The following is a 15,007-nucleotide window of genomic DNA, read 5'->3' on the forward strand; positions in this document are numbered from 1 at the left end:
CTGGCCTACCCCCATGTTCTCGGCTTTCTTGACCTGTGCCGTATTGGTTGTTTTTCGTTCCTGGATTGCAGTAAGGTAGCAAGATAAGAGGTGCAATAAAAACTGCCATTTGCTCTTGATATCGTCAGGCTCTACCTCTGTAAACAAGATGTGTGAGAAAATCTTGTCTCAAGAAGTAGACAAATGGCACAGTGCTTCCCATAGAGAGGCGTGTGGGAGACACATAGGTAAAGTAATGATTCTTTTGAACAATAAGCTGAACGGTATATGTATACATAACTAGTTAAGTGATAAAATTCTTCTGGAAAAACTGAAATGGAAAACTAAGATCAATCAGAGCAAGCTGGCTGGCTGAACGGGAAGCACTATTGCCTGTAAGTCAGGAACTAGAGGCAGTGTTCTCCCCCTTGAAGCCCCACCATTTCAACTCACACCTTAGTCTGTTCTGGAGACTTCTCCCATCACTCTGGAGAGCTGGGTAGCTAGGCCTGGGGTAGGGGAGCAGTCTGTGTTTGTGCCTAAGGTTTCAAGGCAGCTTCTCAGCCTACAGTGGAGTCTCGCCAAGTGCTTGCACTGCTTGGGAAGATAGGACTTCATTTTATTCATTGTAAAGGTCACTACCCAAGGTCATTTGGGGCCACAGGTGGCTGCCTCTTGATCTGCCTCTGTGTGACATTGCAGAAGCCAAGATCTACTTGAAAAGGGGAAATGCATCTTTGAGAGTACCACATTTTAGACTTGTACATTGGTAATTGTTAAGGAAAAAAAGCAAAAGCTGTGCCTGCCGTGAAGTGAGGAGGCTGTGACTCTGTGATCCTTGCATCTTGCATTTTCAGTGTCTGTGAATTCCTTGCAGAGCTGCTCTTGGAATGGGTGAGGAAATCCTCCCACTTCCTCCCGGAGGGTCCTCTAACGTCACAGGCAATATTCGCCCAGTCCCAGCTCTCGGCTAGTAGCGATCCCTCGGGAGATGTTTGATAAAGTGAGCCTTGTTGAGGTACAGATGGCAGAAACGATGTTACACATTAGCCCGGGGATATTGTAGCAAAATGATGATTTTGTCCATTGACACCAATATGTCTAAGTTGAGGATGTGATGTTTGAGGAAGGGGTACAGAGTAGGGAATGGGCTGTAGTTCATCAAATCATACCTGCAAAGTGCCTGGAATGAGTCACACTATTTGTAGTGTTAAAATATCATATATATAAAAGGAAAATGATAACTCTCATGCAAACATAGAATGGATACATGGCAAATTTTTATTTTTTTAGATTAACTATACCATAAAATGTACTTCTATATACAATCCTATGAATTTGAAAGAAAGATTTGTGTAGCCGTCATTACAATCAGGATGTCAAACACTTCCATTGCTGCAGGAAGCCAAGTACCTGGTATTGTCCAATCTGTTCTCTGCTCCTACAGTTTAGTCTTTTTGAAAATGCCCTGTGAATGGGATTGTACGGTATGGAAATTTGAGACTGTTTTTTTTTTCCCTCCTCAGCATGAGGAGGTTATTCCAAACTCTTTAGTGCATCAGTAATTTATTTCTTTTTCCTTCTGAGCAGAATCCCATTGTATGGATGCAGTACGATATATCAGTTCACCTGCTGAAGGTCACTGGAGTTGTTTCCAGTTTTTGGTGATTGTAAATCAAGCTGCACTCAACATTCAGGTACAGAATTTTGTGTAGATGTGAGTTCTAATTTGTCTAGTGTAAATACATGGAAGTGGGATTTCTGGGTCATATAATAACTGTATGTTTTATTTCAGAAGATGTTGCCAAACCTTTGAAGAGTAGTGATAGTGTTTTGGATTTTCATCAACAATGTAGGAGAGTTCTACGTGCCCCACATTCTCATTAGCACTGGTATTGTCAGTATTTTTTAGCTATTCTAATATGCAAATAGTGTCACATCATTGTTCTAATTTGCATTTCCCTAATAGCTAATGATGTTACTTATTTGCCATCCTGATATCCTCTTGCTGAAGTGTCTATTCAAGTCTAATGCACATTTTCTAAATCAGGCTATTTGTTTTACTCTTTAATATTGATAACTCTTAATATTTCTTGGCTGTGAGTCTTGTATTAGATTTGTGGCTCATCTGTACCTTGTCTTTTCATTCTCTGTGTATCTTTCTCAGTTCAAAACTTTTTAATTTTGATGATGTCCAGTTTATCAAAAAATTTTATTTTTAGTGTCATGTCTAAAAACTCTTTTTCTAACTCCATATCAAGATTCCCTCCTTTGTTTTTGGCTAAAATTTGAATGCTTTTAGATTTTCTATTTAGATCTAGCATGGATTTTGAGTTCATTTCTTGCATAGGATGTAAGGAATAGGTTAAAGCTTAATTTGCACTGAGGCATCCAATTGCCCCTGTAGTATTTGCTGAATAACAGCCTTTCCTTACTTGATTGTGTTTACACCTTTGTCAGAATCACTTAGTGACTTCTTGCAGATCAAGGTGGGTTCAGGCCATAATTCCCAGAAAACTATCCAGAATGCTATAATCCCAAATGTTGAAACCCTGACAGATTAAAATCCCTAAAGTCTAAAGTCCCAAAAGATCAAACTCACAAAAACATGATTTTGGCTAAAATAGTTTAAAACTTCTTTAAAAGACATTTATTTGATTTTTAAAGGGGCTTTATTTTGAGACAATATAAAAAATTATGGAACACTTCATAGGCCACTTTACACAATAGAACAAGCAATAACAGCACATATTTCCATAAGCATGAACAATCAGGTGTAGTAATAGCAGTCACATGCATTTATAAAGAAATAGTGAACAAGCAAAATGTATAAATGCATTTCACTCTGGTTGGTAATTGTGTGCACCCAGCTTTATAACTGGTCATCTGATGATGGCCCAAGTACTTGGGTCCCTGCTACCCTGGATGGAGTTCTGGGCTCCTGGCTTTGGGCTGGCCCAGCACTGGCTGTTGCAACCATTTGGGGAGTAAACCAGCAGATAGAAGACCTGTCTCCCTACCTGGGTCACTCTGCCTATCAAATAAATCAATTTTCTTAAAAATAAAAAATAGTAATAAAAATAATTGGTCATCTGAAGCATTATGATAGACAACCTTAGTCTTTGATGATGTTGATCCCATCACCACTTACGTAGTCATCCAAAGAACCGAGGTCTCCAAGAATTTTATCTCACTTGATTGCAGGCATTCACAAAGGACATCTCAACACCTCCTGAGTAAGTCTGAGCATTTATATATAATACACACACACACAATGTTTACAAAGTCAGTGCTGCGGTAACACACTGTGTTGGAGTCAAATTTGCCAAAAATGTGCAACACAGATTAGAACTTCCTGAGCATCTTTGCACAATGTATGCCTCTGACATTGAAAATGATGCAAATTTCTAAAAATAATGGTGAAAAATTAAAATAGTGTGGGGAAGATGCTAAAAAAGAAAGAAAACAAAAAAGGAAAAAAACAGCTCAACCTACTGACAAGCGCATTATGGGGATGGATAATGGGCAATTGCATGGAGATAGCCTCTGGGAGCTGACTGACTTCCATGATCATTAACTGTGTTTTGAAATTTTGTGTCACAATGTCTTTTTCTTCTTTTTTTCTCCCCTAGAATGCATTCACATTGATTTTTTGGAAATTCCCACATGATTCATTATAACTGACATGAGGATTCCTGATTAAACTTTCCCATCTTCTGCGTCATGCTTCTATGTTGTTTTGATTCCACATGCACTCATACACAGATCTCAAATATGGGACAGACAATCCTGATTTTTCAACAACAACGTCGCTGCTCTAGTGTCTTATTATCCTACATAATTATTTTCAAACCAGTCAGTAACTTCAGTGGCTTCTTCAGTCAAATGCAGCTTCAATGTATTAAAAGCTTTTGGAATTTCATCTGTTGGAAGGAATGCCAATGCAGATAAATGATGCATTTTTTGAATGGATTTTTCATCACTCCTGTATCATATAGCTTCCCAGAAACTCTTTTCACCCATAGGAATTACAGTTTTCAGGATTTTGGCTTTCACGATTTGAAGATTGAGGGTCTTAATTTTCCAGGATTGTGATTTTTGGGATTACAGCATTTCAAGTGTCTTTTGGTACTGCCATTGACAGACATCAAAAGGGCAATGAGTAGTTTTTATCTGCTCCTTTTTGCTAAATACAACCACTAGCCTTGGAAATAATATAAGAGGTAACAAAAGAACTCCAAAGATGGTACTAAGAAGGTGAACTGGCTGGGGACTCTATGGGGGAATCAACACAGCAGCACAACATCCCATGTCCTGTATCCAACAGAAGACCACCCAACCCAGCACCAGAAAGTAACTAATAGTCTGTCCAGCAAAACCAGACAGCCAAGTTCCACTGACAAGTGGGTTGATTGGAGCCACACCAACACGAAGTGTCTAAGGTGAGCAAACTCCTCTTCTGCCAGCCAGATTCCATCCTCTTCCCCTCCTCATCTCCCTCCCTGCTAAGGCGTCTGGGCAGCACTAGCAGGTGGGACCTGGCTACAGCAGGTGTCGTTGAAGGCCTGAGACCAGCTTCCCTTATCCAGAGATGCTTGCAGCCAGGAGGCCCTAGAAAAAGGGTCCTTGGTCAGCAAAGAAATGGCATAGCCTAGGAATCTGCTTTGTCCCAGTGGGGCTGAGACTCTGTTCTGCTGCTGGGAGTCTTCAAGCCGTTGGGCAGAGCTGGCAAAAGAGACATAAGCACAGTAAGAAACTGAATAGAGAAAGCCCCTTTGTCCTGGTGGACTGGAGATGACCCTCACCCACCAAGAGACATGGAGTAGGGACTCCTGCCCCAAGTGCCCTGAGCGGAAGTGCTACCCATCTGACATAGGCTGGGAGGATTCAGCCTCAAGAAGCCTCTGTCTAGGGAAGCCTCTTGCTCCCTGCAGGATCCAGGCTTCACTCCTTTTAGAATAAGGCCCAGAATGGGGAAATCCCTTGTATCTCCTCAGGAAGCCCCAGCAGGAACCTTTGTGTGCCGCAATGGCACTAAAACCTTCCCTGCAAACAGCACATACACACACTGAAAGGCTCTGAAAACTAACCTGTCATTGGGATCAGCCCACAAAAGTAGGCCAGAACCTATATGTTGAACATAAACAGAGTGACTACTTTCTAAAATAAATTGCCCCAGAATTTCCTAACAATAAACGTGTCCAGAATGGTTTCTAAAAAGACTCATCGTACCAAGAGTGAAGAAAGTCAGCTAATGTCAATGCTAAGATAAATCGAACTTTAAAATTTTCCAAAGAATATTTAAAGCATTCACAATTTTTCTTGAAATAAGTTTTAAAAACATAAAATTTCAGCAATAAGGTAGAACTTATAAAAACACACCAAATATAAATTATAGAATTGTGACTGGGTTGTGGCTCAGCAGTTTAAGCCACTGCCTACAATGCCAGCTTCCTGTGACAGTGTGCTGGCTCAAGTCCTGGTGGCACTGCTGAAAGTCCAAGTTCCTTGCTAATAGGCCTGGAAAGGCAGCAGAAGATGGCCCAAGTACTTGGAACCCTGCCACCCATGTTAGAGACCAGATGGACTTTTTGGCTCCTGGCTTTGACCTGGCCCATCCCCAACTGATGTGGCTGTTTGAGGAGTGATGGATGGAAGATTCTCTCTCTCTCTCTCTCTTCCTCTCTCTCCTTCTCTCTCTCTCTCTCCCCCTCTCTCTCTCCTCCTCCCCCTCCTTCCCTATCTCCCTTCCTCCCTCCCTCCTCTCTCACTTTGCCTTTCAAATAAGTAAAATCTTCTTTTTTTAATTATAGAACTGAAAAATACAATGACAGAAATAAAATCTTCACTGGATGGGCTCATTAGTAGCCTGAGGAAGATAGATTATTGAGTCAGTAATCTTGCAGAAAGAATAATATAATTTACCAATATATACAACTGAGAAAATTAACTGAAAAGAAAATGGGGCCTATAAGACAGTAATACAAGATCCAACATTCTTGTCATTGTACTTCCAGAAGAAAAAGAGTGTGACTGAATTCCAATAAATAATAGCTAAACTCCTCAAATTTGGCAAAAGATATAAACACTTTAATTCAGGAAGAGGAGAAAACCCCAAATAGGTAAAATCCAAAGAAATCAATTCAACTAAAAAGGAAGAAAATGAAACCAACATAAGTAGGAGGGAAACAATAGTAATCAAAAATCAAAGAAACTGAGACTGTTGAAAGATAAAGAAGAGTTAAAAACATGAAAGAAACTAGAAAAAGCATGTATTTCCTGTAGGGGAACAACAATTCAAGTTAGAGTGGGTTTTTTCATCTAAAACCATGGAAGACAGAGAAAAAAACTTGTCACTTTTTCAAGTGCTAATGAAAGCAACTGCCAATCATAAATTTCTGGTGAAACTGTCCTTTAACAATAAAAAGGGAGAAATAAAGACATTCTAAGTAAAGGAAAACTGAAAAGATTTTACAGTTAGCAGGCCTACCCTTATAGATAGACTAAATAACAGTCTCCAAACAGAAAAGAAATGATAAAATAATCTGGAAGGACCCAGAAGAGAGAAGGAATTGAAAAAAAAAAATAGACTATTCATTTCCTCATGAGTTTTATAAATTTTATGTGATGATTGAAGCAAAAATTACAACAGCTGATACTCAAGACAATGATATTTATAAGTGGAGAGAGTAAGGGGCCCTGAGTGGAGGCAAGGTTTCCACATATTACTTGAAGTAGTAAAATATAGATGACTTTACACTGTGATAACCATACGTGTATTTGTGATTTCCACGGTGACCATTACAAAAGCTGTACAAAGAGCTATACTCAAAAACACTTTTATAAAAAGCCAAAATGGAATCCTAAAAAAAGTTCAGGTAACTCACAAGAAGACAAGAAAAGAACAGCATAGGAGTAAGAACAAATCAAAAGACAGATTGTCGGAATAATAACTGTATATCTGTCTACAAAAAATCACTTCCAATTCATTGGCATAATTTTACAGAAAATAACAGGATGGACCATATAAATGTTAATTTTTTTAAAGATCATTTATTTATTTGACAGGTAGAGTTACAGACAGTGAGAGGGAGAGACAGAGAGAAAGGTCTTCCTTCCGTAGGTTCACCCCCCAAATGGCCGCTACGGCCGGAGCTACGCCGATCCGAAGCCAGGAGCCAGGTGCCTCCTCCTGGTCTCCCATGAGGGTGCAAGGCCCAAGCACTTGGGCCATCCTCCACTGTACTCCCGGGCCACAGCAGAGAGCTGGCCTGGAAGAGGAGCAGCCGGGACTAGAACCTGGTGCCCATATGGGATTCCGGTGCCGCAGGCGGAGGATTAGCCAAGTGAGCCACGGCGCCGGCCCCAAATGTTAATTTTAAAGAAAGTAGGAGTGGCTTTTTAAATGTAAGGTAGGCTAAAAAACAAAGAAATTTAATAAAGAGGGAAATAACCCAATAATAAAATGAATTAAACCATGAGGAAGCATATTATTGAATGTGAATGCATCAAAAAATAAGACCTCAAAATAAATAAGGAAAACAAAAACAGAGGAGTAGGCATTAATTCTAACAATTGAGATGCTCATGTCCCACATCAGAGTGCCCAGGTTCAAATCCTGGCTCTGGCTCCTGAATCCAGTTTCTCACCATTGCAGACCCTGGGAGACAGTGCTGATGGCTCCAGTAATTGGATTCCTGCCTCCCAAATGGGAGGCAGTGGAATTTTTTCCTGGCTCCTGCCTTGGATCCCATGAGGTTGATCTCTCTCTCCCCACGCCACCCTCAAACAAATGAAAATAAATTAAAAACTGATAGAAAGGAAAGGAGTAGACCAATTATCAGTTATAATTGAGAACTTCAACATGTCCCTCTCAGCAACTGGTAGGACTTATGAACAACCAAAAATCAACAAGGATATACAAAGTTTGAGCAACACTAGCAACTAACAATATATAATATATATATATATATATATACACAAAATACTCCCAATAGCAGGATACATCTTTTGTTTCCCTTTATGTGCATGTGAAATATGCAGATATCCTGAGCCATAAAATGAACCTCATCAAATTTAAAATAATTAAAATGATACAGAAAGTGTTCTCTGACATAACAGAATTAAACTGAATGCAAATGAAAGCACAATGTATCAAGTTTTGTGGGACACAACTAAAGCAGTGTTGAGAAGGACATCTGTTGCGCTGAATTCTTACATCAGAAATCAAAAGAGGTCTCATACAATAAGCTCCTACCTCAAGCAACTATAAAGGAAGAAAATGAAACCAACATAAGTAGGAGGGAAATAATAGTAATCAAAAATCAAAGAAATTGAAAACAAAAAAACATTAGAGAAAATAAAATAAAAAGCTGATTTTATAGAAAGGCCAATAATGTCAGCAAATTGCTGACAACTAATAAAGAGAGAAGACATAAATTACAAATATCAGGGGTTGAAGAAGAAACAATCACTACAAACCCCCCACACATTAAAGGAAAATAACAGAATGTTACAAGTACCATAGTTGAGCAACTTATACTCAGTGGACCAATTCATCAAAAACCTCAGATTACCAAAACTCACCAAAGATGAAATAGATAGCCTAAGTAGTCCTAGTAAATGAATTCATTTCATTTAAAAACTCCAAAACATAAATTTCCTCATCCATATAGTTTTATTGGTGAATTTTAAAGAATTAACACTTTGTAGGGTGTTGCAGCACAGCAGGCTGAACGGCTGTTTAGGAGGCCCACATTCCATATCTAAGTTCCATTTTTAGTCCCAGCTTCCTGCCCTTGCACCTGGAAAGACGGCCCATGGTGGCCCCAGTACTTGGATACCTGCCACCCTTGGGGAGACTAGGATGGAGTTCCAGGATCCTGGCTTCAGCCTGGCCCAGCTCTGGCTATTGTAGGCATTTGCTAAGTAAACCAACAGATGGAATATCTCTCTCTTTGTCCCTCTAGTTCTGTCTTTCTACTTTTAAAATAAACAAATCTTAAAAAAAATAATTAATACCAAACCTACACCACATTTTTTCCAGAAAATAGAAGATGCTTCCTAACTCATAAGAAATTAGCATTACTATAATGCCAATATCAGACAAGGACATACAAATTAACTACAGATTAATATCCATCATGAGCCTACATACAAAAATCCTTTAATAAATATTAAGCGAATAAAATCCAGCAATAAATAAGAATAATAACTTATCTGACCAAGATAGTTTCATCCTAAGAATGCAAGGCTAATTCATGTTTGAAAAACAGTGTATCTGGCTCAGAATCAGCCCTTACGGCATTTGGATCTGGCTGAAGAGCCCATGAGAGTATTTCAGGCATGGAAAGCCAAGACACTCTGGGGAAAACACACACACACACACACACAGAAACCTAAATGAATGATCTCTGCAAGTGAGATCCCAGTGGAAAGAACGGGTCATCAAAGAAGGAGGTACCTTTCTCTGAAGGGAGGAGAGAACTTCCACTTTGACTACAACCTTGTCTAAATATGATCAGAGTCGGCGAACTCAAAAGGCTTCCATAGCCTTGGTAACTCATGACAAGAGCCTACGGTGATTACTGACACCATAAACAAGAGTGTCAATTTGTTAAGTAACAACAGGAGTCACTGTGCACTTACTCCTCATGTAGGATCTCTGTCCTTAATGTGCAGTACACTGTGATTTAATGCTATAATTAGTACTCAAACAGTATTTTTTTACTGCATTTTTTTTAACTTTTATTTAATGAATATAAATTTCCAAAGTACGACTTATGGATTACAATGGCTTCCCCCCCATACCGTCCCTCCCACCCACAACCCTCCCCTTTCCCACTCCCTCTCCCCTTCCATTCACATCAAGATTCATTTTCGATTATCTTAATATACAGAAGATCAGCTTAGTATACATTAAGTAAGGATTTCAACAGTTTGCTCCCACACAGAAACATAAAGTGAAAAATAATAGATGATTTTTTTTAAATGATGATGAAATCAGATCAGACCTATTGTCATGTTTAATCCCAGTGAGAGTCAAGTTGGGAATTGATAATTTCTTTTTTTTTTTTTACAGAAGATCAGTTTAGTATGCATTAAGTAAAGATTTCAACAGTTTGCACCCCCATAGAAACACAAAGTGAAATATATTGTTTGAGTACTCGTTATAGCATTAAATCTCAATGCACAGCACATTAAGGAAGATAAATTTAGTATATATTAAGTAAATATTTCAACAGTTTGATTTCAACAGTTTACTGTTTGAGTATTTTTCACTTTGTGTTTCTGTTTGGGTGCAAACTGTTGAAATCTTTACTTAATATATACTAAATTTATCTTCTGTATATAAAGAGAACTGAAAATGAATCTTGATGTGAATGGAAGAGGAGAAGGAGTGGGAGAGGGGAGAGTTGCGAGTGGGAGGGAAGTTATGGGCGGAGGGGGGATGCCACTGTAATCCATAAGCTGTACTTTGGAAATTTATATTCATTAAATAAAAGTTAAAAAAAAAAAGAAAATCAGTGTAAACAACCACATTAGCAGTATGAAGAAGAAAAACCATATGATCACATTAATTAATTATTATAATAATAAATTATTAAAGCCAAAAGAACTTTTGAAAAGTATAAACTTGAAAGAATTACTTTCATGATTTTAAGACTATAAAGCTGTGGCAACCAGGATAGTGTGGTGTTGCTGAAGGGATAGACAGATCAATGAACAGATTAGAGTCCAGACTTAGGTATCACAAATATGGCCAGCAAATTTTTAATAGGAACTTTTATGTGCTAATTATAGATTCTCATGCTCTTGTAAGAAATAATAAACATTTCATGTATCCCAATTATAGCATTTTAAAATTATAGTACAATATAATAACAAGCATTTTGACCGTGATATTGTCCAATTATTTTGTTTAGGTTTCCCAGTTTCACTTCTGCATATGTATATTGAGTCCTGTACAATTATACCACATGAGTAGGCTCACAAACAGTTAAGCTAATGGACAGTTTTATCATCACATTGATCCTTTATACCTAATTGCAACATTTGTTGTAAAGGCTTTCTTCCATTGACCTGCTTTTGTATCTATGTCAAAAATCAATTGAGTTATTGGTATGAGTCTGTTTCTGTGTCCACTGTTTTGGTACATCAATCTATTAGGTGTCAATCCCTCTACTAGTTATCTGTCTGAGTTACTGTAGCTATATCATAAACCTTAATATCAAGTAAATGATTTGTCTCATTTTGGTTTTCTTTGTCAAGACTGATTTAGCTGTTCTTCAGCTTATGCCTTTCCATATACAAAGTTTTATGGAACTTTCTATGTCTAGAAAAAACTTTGCTGGGATTTTGGTGGACTTGCATTAAAACCTGAGATCATTTGGGGGAGAATCAACATCTTCAACACATTGCATCTTTAGATTCATAAGTACACTATGTATCATCATAGGTCTTCTTTATTGCTTCCATCAGCATTTTGATATTCAGCACACAGATCATGTAAGAACCTTAATATATTTTCTGTAAATTATTTAGCTGTAAATCATCCAAAGTATTTAGTTGTAGATCTTCCAAAGACTTTATTTTAATTTTGCTTTCCAAGTGTTCATTGTTACTATATAGAAAAAGAGTTGAGTTTTTGTGCATTAACTTTTTATCCTGAAACCTAAGTGAACTCACTTGTTAGCTCTTGGGTGTTTCTATTAGATTCCTTGAGATTTTTCTGTATCAGACAGTCATGTTATCTACTTTCTCTTTGGTTTTTGATACTTTGATTTTGATGTGTCTGGGAATGGATTTCTTTGGATTTACTTTACTGGCATTCACTGAAATTCTTGAATATGTAGGTTTTGTTTTTAAGATTTTTATTTTTTTAACTCGAGAAATAGAATTACAGACAGAGAGAAGGAGAGACAGAGAGAAAGGTCTTCCATCCTGCTTCACTCCACAAATGGTCCCAAAGACCGGAGCTGTGCTGATCCAAAGCCAGGATCCAGGACCTTCTTCCAGGTCTCCCATGTGTATGTAGGGATCCAAGCACTTGGGCCTTCCTTCACTGCTTTCCCAGGCCATAGCAGAGAGCTGGATCGGAAGTGGAGCAGCTGGGACTAGAACTGGCGGCCATATGGGATGCGGGCACCACAGGCGAAGGCTTAGCCCACTACGTCACAAATCCGGCGCCGAATAAGTAGATTTATGACTTTAACCAAATCTAAGGAGCCATCTCAGCCCATATTTATTCAATATCTTTTGTACTACACCCTTTCTTCTAATTTACTGAGACTGATTATGCTAATATCAGAACTTTTTAGTTGTACCTCAGGTTCCTTGCCTCATCCCCAAGAGCATGTCAATTGTTTTTCCATTCTTTCCCACATTGTTCATATTGGGTCATTTTTACTGTTCTATCTTCAAGTTCATGGGTTTCTTGTACTTTATTTCACTGTTAAACCTCTTTTGGTTATGGTATTTCTAATAAAAATTTATGATATTTTTCATTTATAAATTTCTATTTTTACATCTTCCATCCAAACATCTTATTGACATACAGTATGCATACGAAGAAATGCACATAAGTTTACAGATAAATGAGTTTTTGGTCCTCTGATTATAGTCATAAACTGGCACCCAAGTTAAGAACAAAGCATTATTAGTACCAAAGTACCTCTCCCCCTCCATTTCTTTCTGTTTTTTTTTAAGCATGGGTGTGTCTTCTATTTTTTTTCTGAGATTTTTTACCTCTGTTCATTTCAAGAGTGTTTTACCTCACTATTTGGAGCACTTTAAAAATCTGACTGTGATAAACATCCGGGTCAGCCAAGTATTGGTGTCTATTGATTGTTTTTCTCCTATAAGTTGAGATGTTCCTGGTTCTTAATGAACTGAATAATTTTAGGGTATCACAATGTGTTATAAGTCTTATGGCTCTTATTTATATTCTAAGGATATTCCTCCCGTGTAGCAGATAATTGGCCTAATTTGATTTAAATTCCAACCAACTTTCAGTGGATTGTCATTTCGGGGCCAGTCCAGCTTTCAAAGCTTTGTAGGGCTATTTGTGTCAGTATCACATGTATTGCAACCACTGTCCAGTTTAGAATTTGGATTGTAGTCTATCCCACAGCTCTCAAAGTCTATGTGTGTGCTGTTTCAGGTCAACCCATGTATTCCCAACTCAGGGTAGACTTAGGAATACAGACTTAATTTTACAGGGTTGCTTTCTGAGCTTCTTTCTATGCATGATCTTCCTTGTATTTGGCTCATTCTTTGAGACTTCCCTTTAGGTCCTCCAGCCAGAAAACTTAGCTTATACTGCTGTGCCACACTATGGCCATAGCTATAGTACATCTACAGTCAAACATCAGGAGGATGGGGTGATCATAAAGCCATCTGAGGCTGCTACAGGATCCCACTGGCACCACTGCTGCAGGATGCTTTGGAGCTGAGGTGGCCAACAATGGAAAGAAAGAGTGGGGGAGAGGGAGGAAAGGAAGGAAGGGAGGAAGGAAGTAAGGGAGGGAGGGACGAAGGGAGGGATGGAGGGAGGAAAAACAGTCACTTGCCTCCACACTCTCTTTCACCTGTTTCTCAGGAGGGTTTCTCTCTCAGCTTTTTATGTGCTTACACTCACTTCTAGCTATTGGCTAGGTTTTGTTCCGCACAGGGACTAGCTGAAGAAAATAAAAAGATAAGTTCACCATCAGTGCAGCAGTAATTCAGATTTTTGTCTTCTCTGATCTTCTTGCTACTGTTTACTTCTCAGGGGCCTCCAGGAGCTGTTGCATGTATCCTATCCAGGATTTATCACCACCTCAATGGGAGTGACAGGGCGGGGTGTGCTTACTCCACATTACCTGGAATGAGAACCCAGGCTGCTGTGTTTGTTCAGTTCATCAATTAATGAGGGAACTGATAAGATGTTGACACTGTTTCAAAGAACATTTGAGGTGCAAGATATTCATATCCAGTTTAATTAAGGGATATAGGAAAATACCATTGAGTTACACACAAAAACTGGATAACAAACTATAGGACAATAACCTGAAACATTTGGGAATATCTTTCCCATTGGATGGAAATTATATGCATCTCTACTAGATAAAAATCTACATGTTAACTACTAACTCTCTAAGTCTAGACATTTATCTGATAGTAAATGGTATTGTTTTACTGATTACTAAGCAAATTCCACTTTAACAACATATACAAGTAAATCTGTTTCTCTATATAAATCTCAGATGAGCCTTTGCCTCTGTGTGACTCAGAAATTCTTGTTTTGTTTTTTTTCTTTTTTCTATTTGGAAAAATTTTCAGTTCAATACATAATTATTATATACTTGCTGTGTACCAGACACCGTGACTAGGCTATTTTGCAGGAGCCCAATATGTGATTTTCAAAATACTTATCAGTTACATAGTATTCTCCTTGAAATTAGTTTCCCATGCATAATAATCACTCTTTAAAATGAAAATTTTAAAGTATATATGGTATGGTTGTTGAGGTATAAAATACCTTATTTCTGTGATGTACTTCAGATTATCTCAGAACACAATGCTTATGTTCTGAGAAATTATTTTGTTGTGAAATCTTTACTTAGTAGGAGAAATTATTTTGTTTAGTAGGAGAAATTATTTTGGTTGTTGTTGATTACTTTAAAAGAAAATACCATGAGAAAACAGAAAAAGTGAAAGAAGATTAAAAAGCCTCTAGTGTACCAAAATTGACTGGTGAAGGAAACCCTGATAAAGAAGAGTGCCTTCCCTCTGACCCTGACTTATGATCTGTGTGTGTGTGAAGTGATCAAATCAATACTGCCCATAACCAATATTAAGGAGTAGATTCACATGTTCTCAGCAAGGAAGTTATCTATTATACACATATGTTTTTAATTTCCTGAAAAATTTTTAATTTTAGTGGTTTCCTTTTTTAGCCAACCTTCAGACAAATAGGCCATAATAAAATTGCAGCTTACATCCCTTTAGCTCTGACTCTGATGCAGAAACAATGAATTAAAAAGCT

The 15,007-nt window shown here is 38.0% G+C and overlaps 1 long non-coding RNA gene across 4 annotated transcripts in view; it reads left to right on the top strand.

The window, feature by feature from the left end:
* LOC103350940 (uncharacterized) overlaps positions 1–15,007 on the top strand; it is a 63,860-nt gene that overhangs the window by 12,873 nt on the left and 35,980 nt on the right. For 3 of the 4 annotated variants that reach the window (XR_011381497.1, XR_011381498.1, XR_007909680.2), the window contains exons 3-4: positions 1,570–1,676; positions 3,612–4,421. This is a non-coding gene — a long non-coding RNA (uncharacterized lncRNA). Of the gene's footprint in view, positions 1–1,569; positions 1,677–1,774; positions 4,422–15,007 lie in introns of all 4 variants that reach the window. The other variant, XR_007909683.2, reaches the window with a different exon arrangement.

This window comes from Oryctolagus cuniculus, chromosome 13 (genome assembly GCF_964237555.1).
Source record: "Oryctolagus cuniculus chromosome 13, mOryCun1.1, whole genome shotgun sequence".
Classification (NCBI taxonomy): Eukaryota; Metazoa; Chordata; class Mammalia; order Lagomorpha; family Leporidae; genus Oryctolagus; species Oryctolagus cuniculus.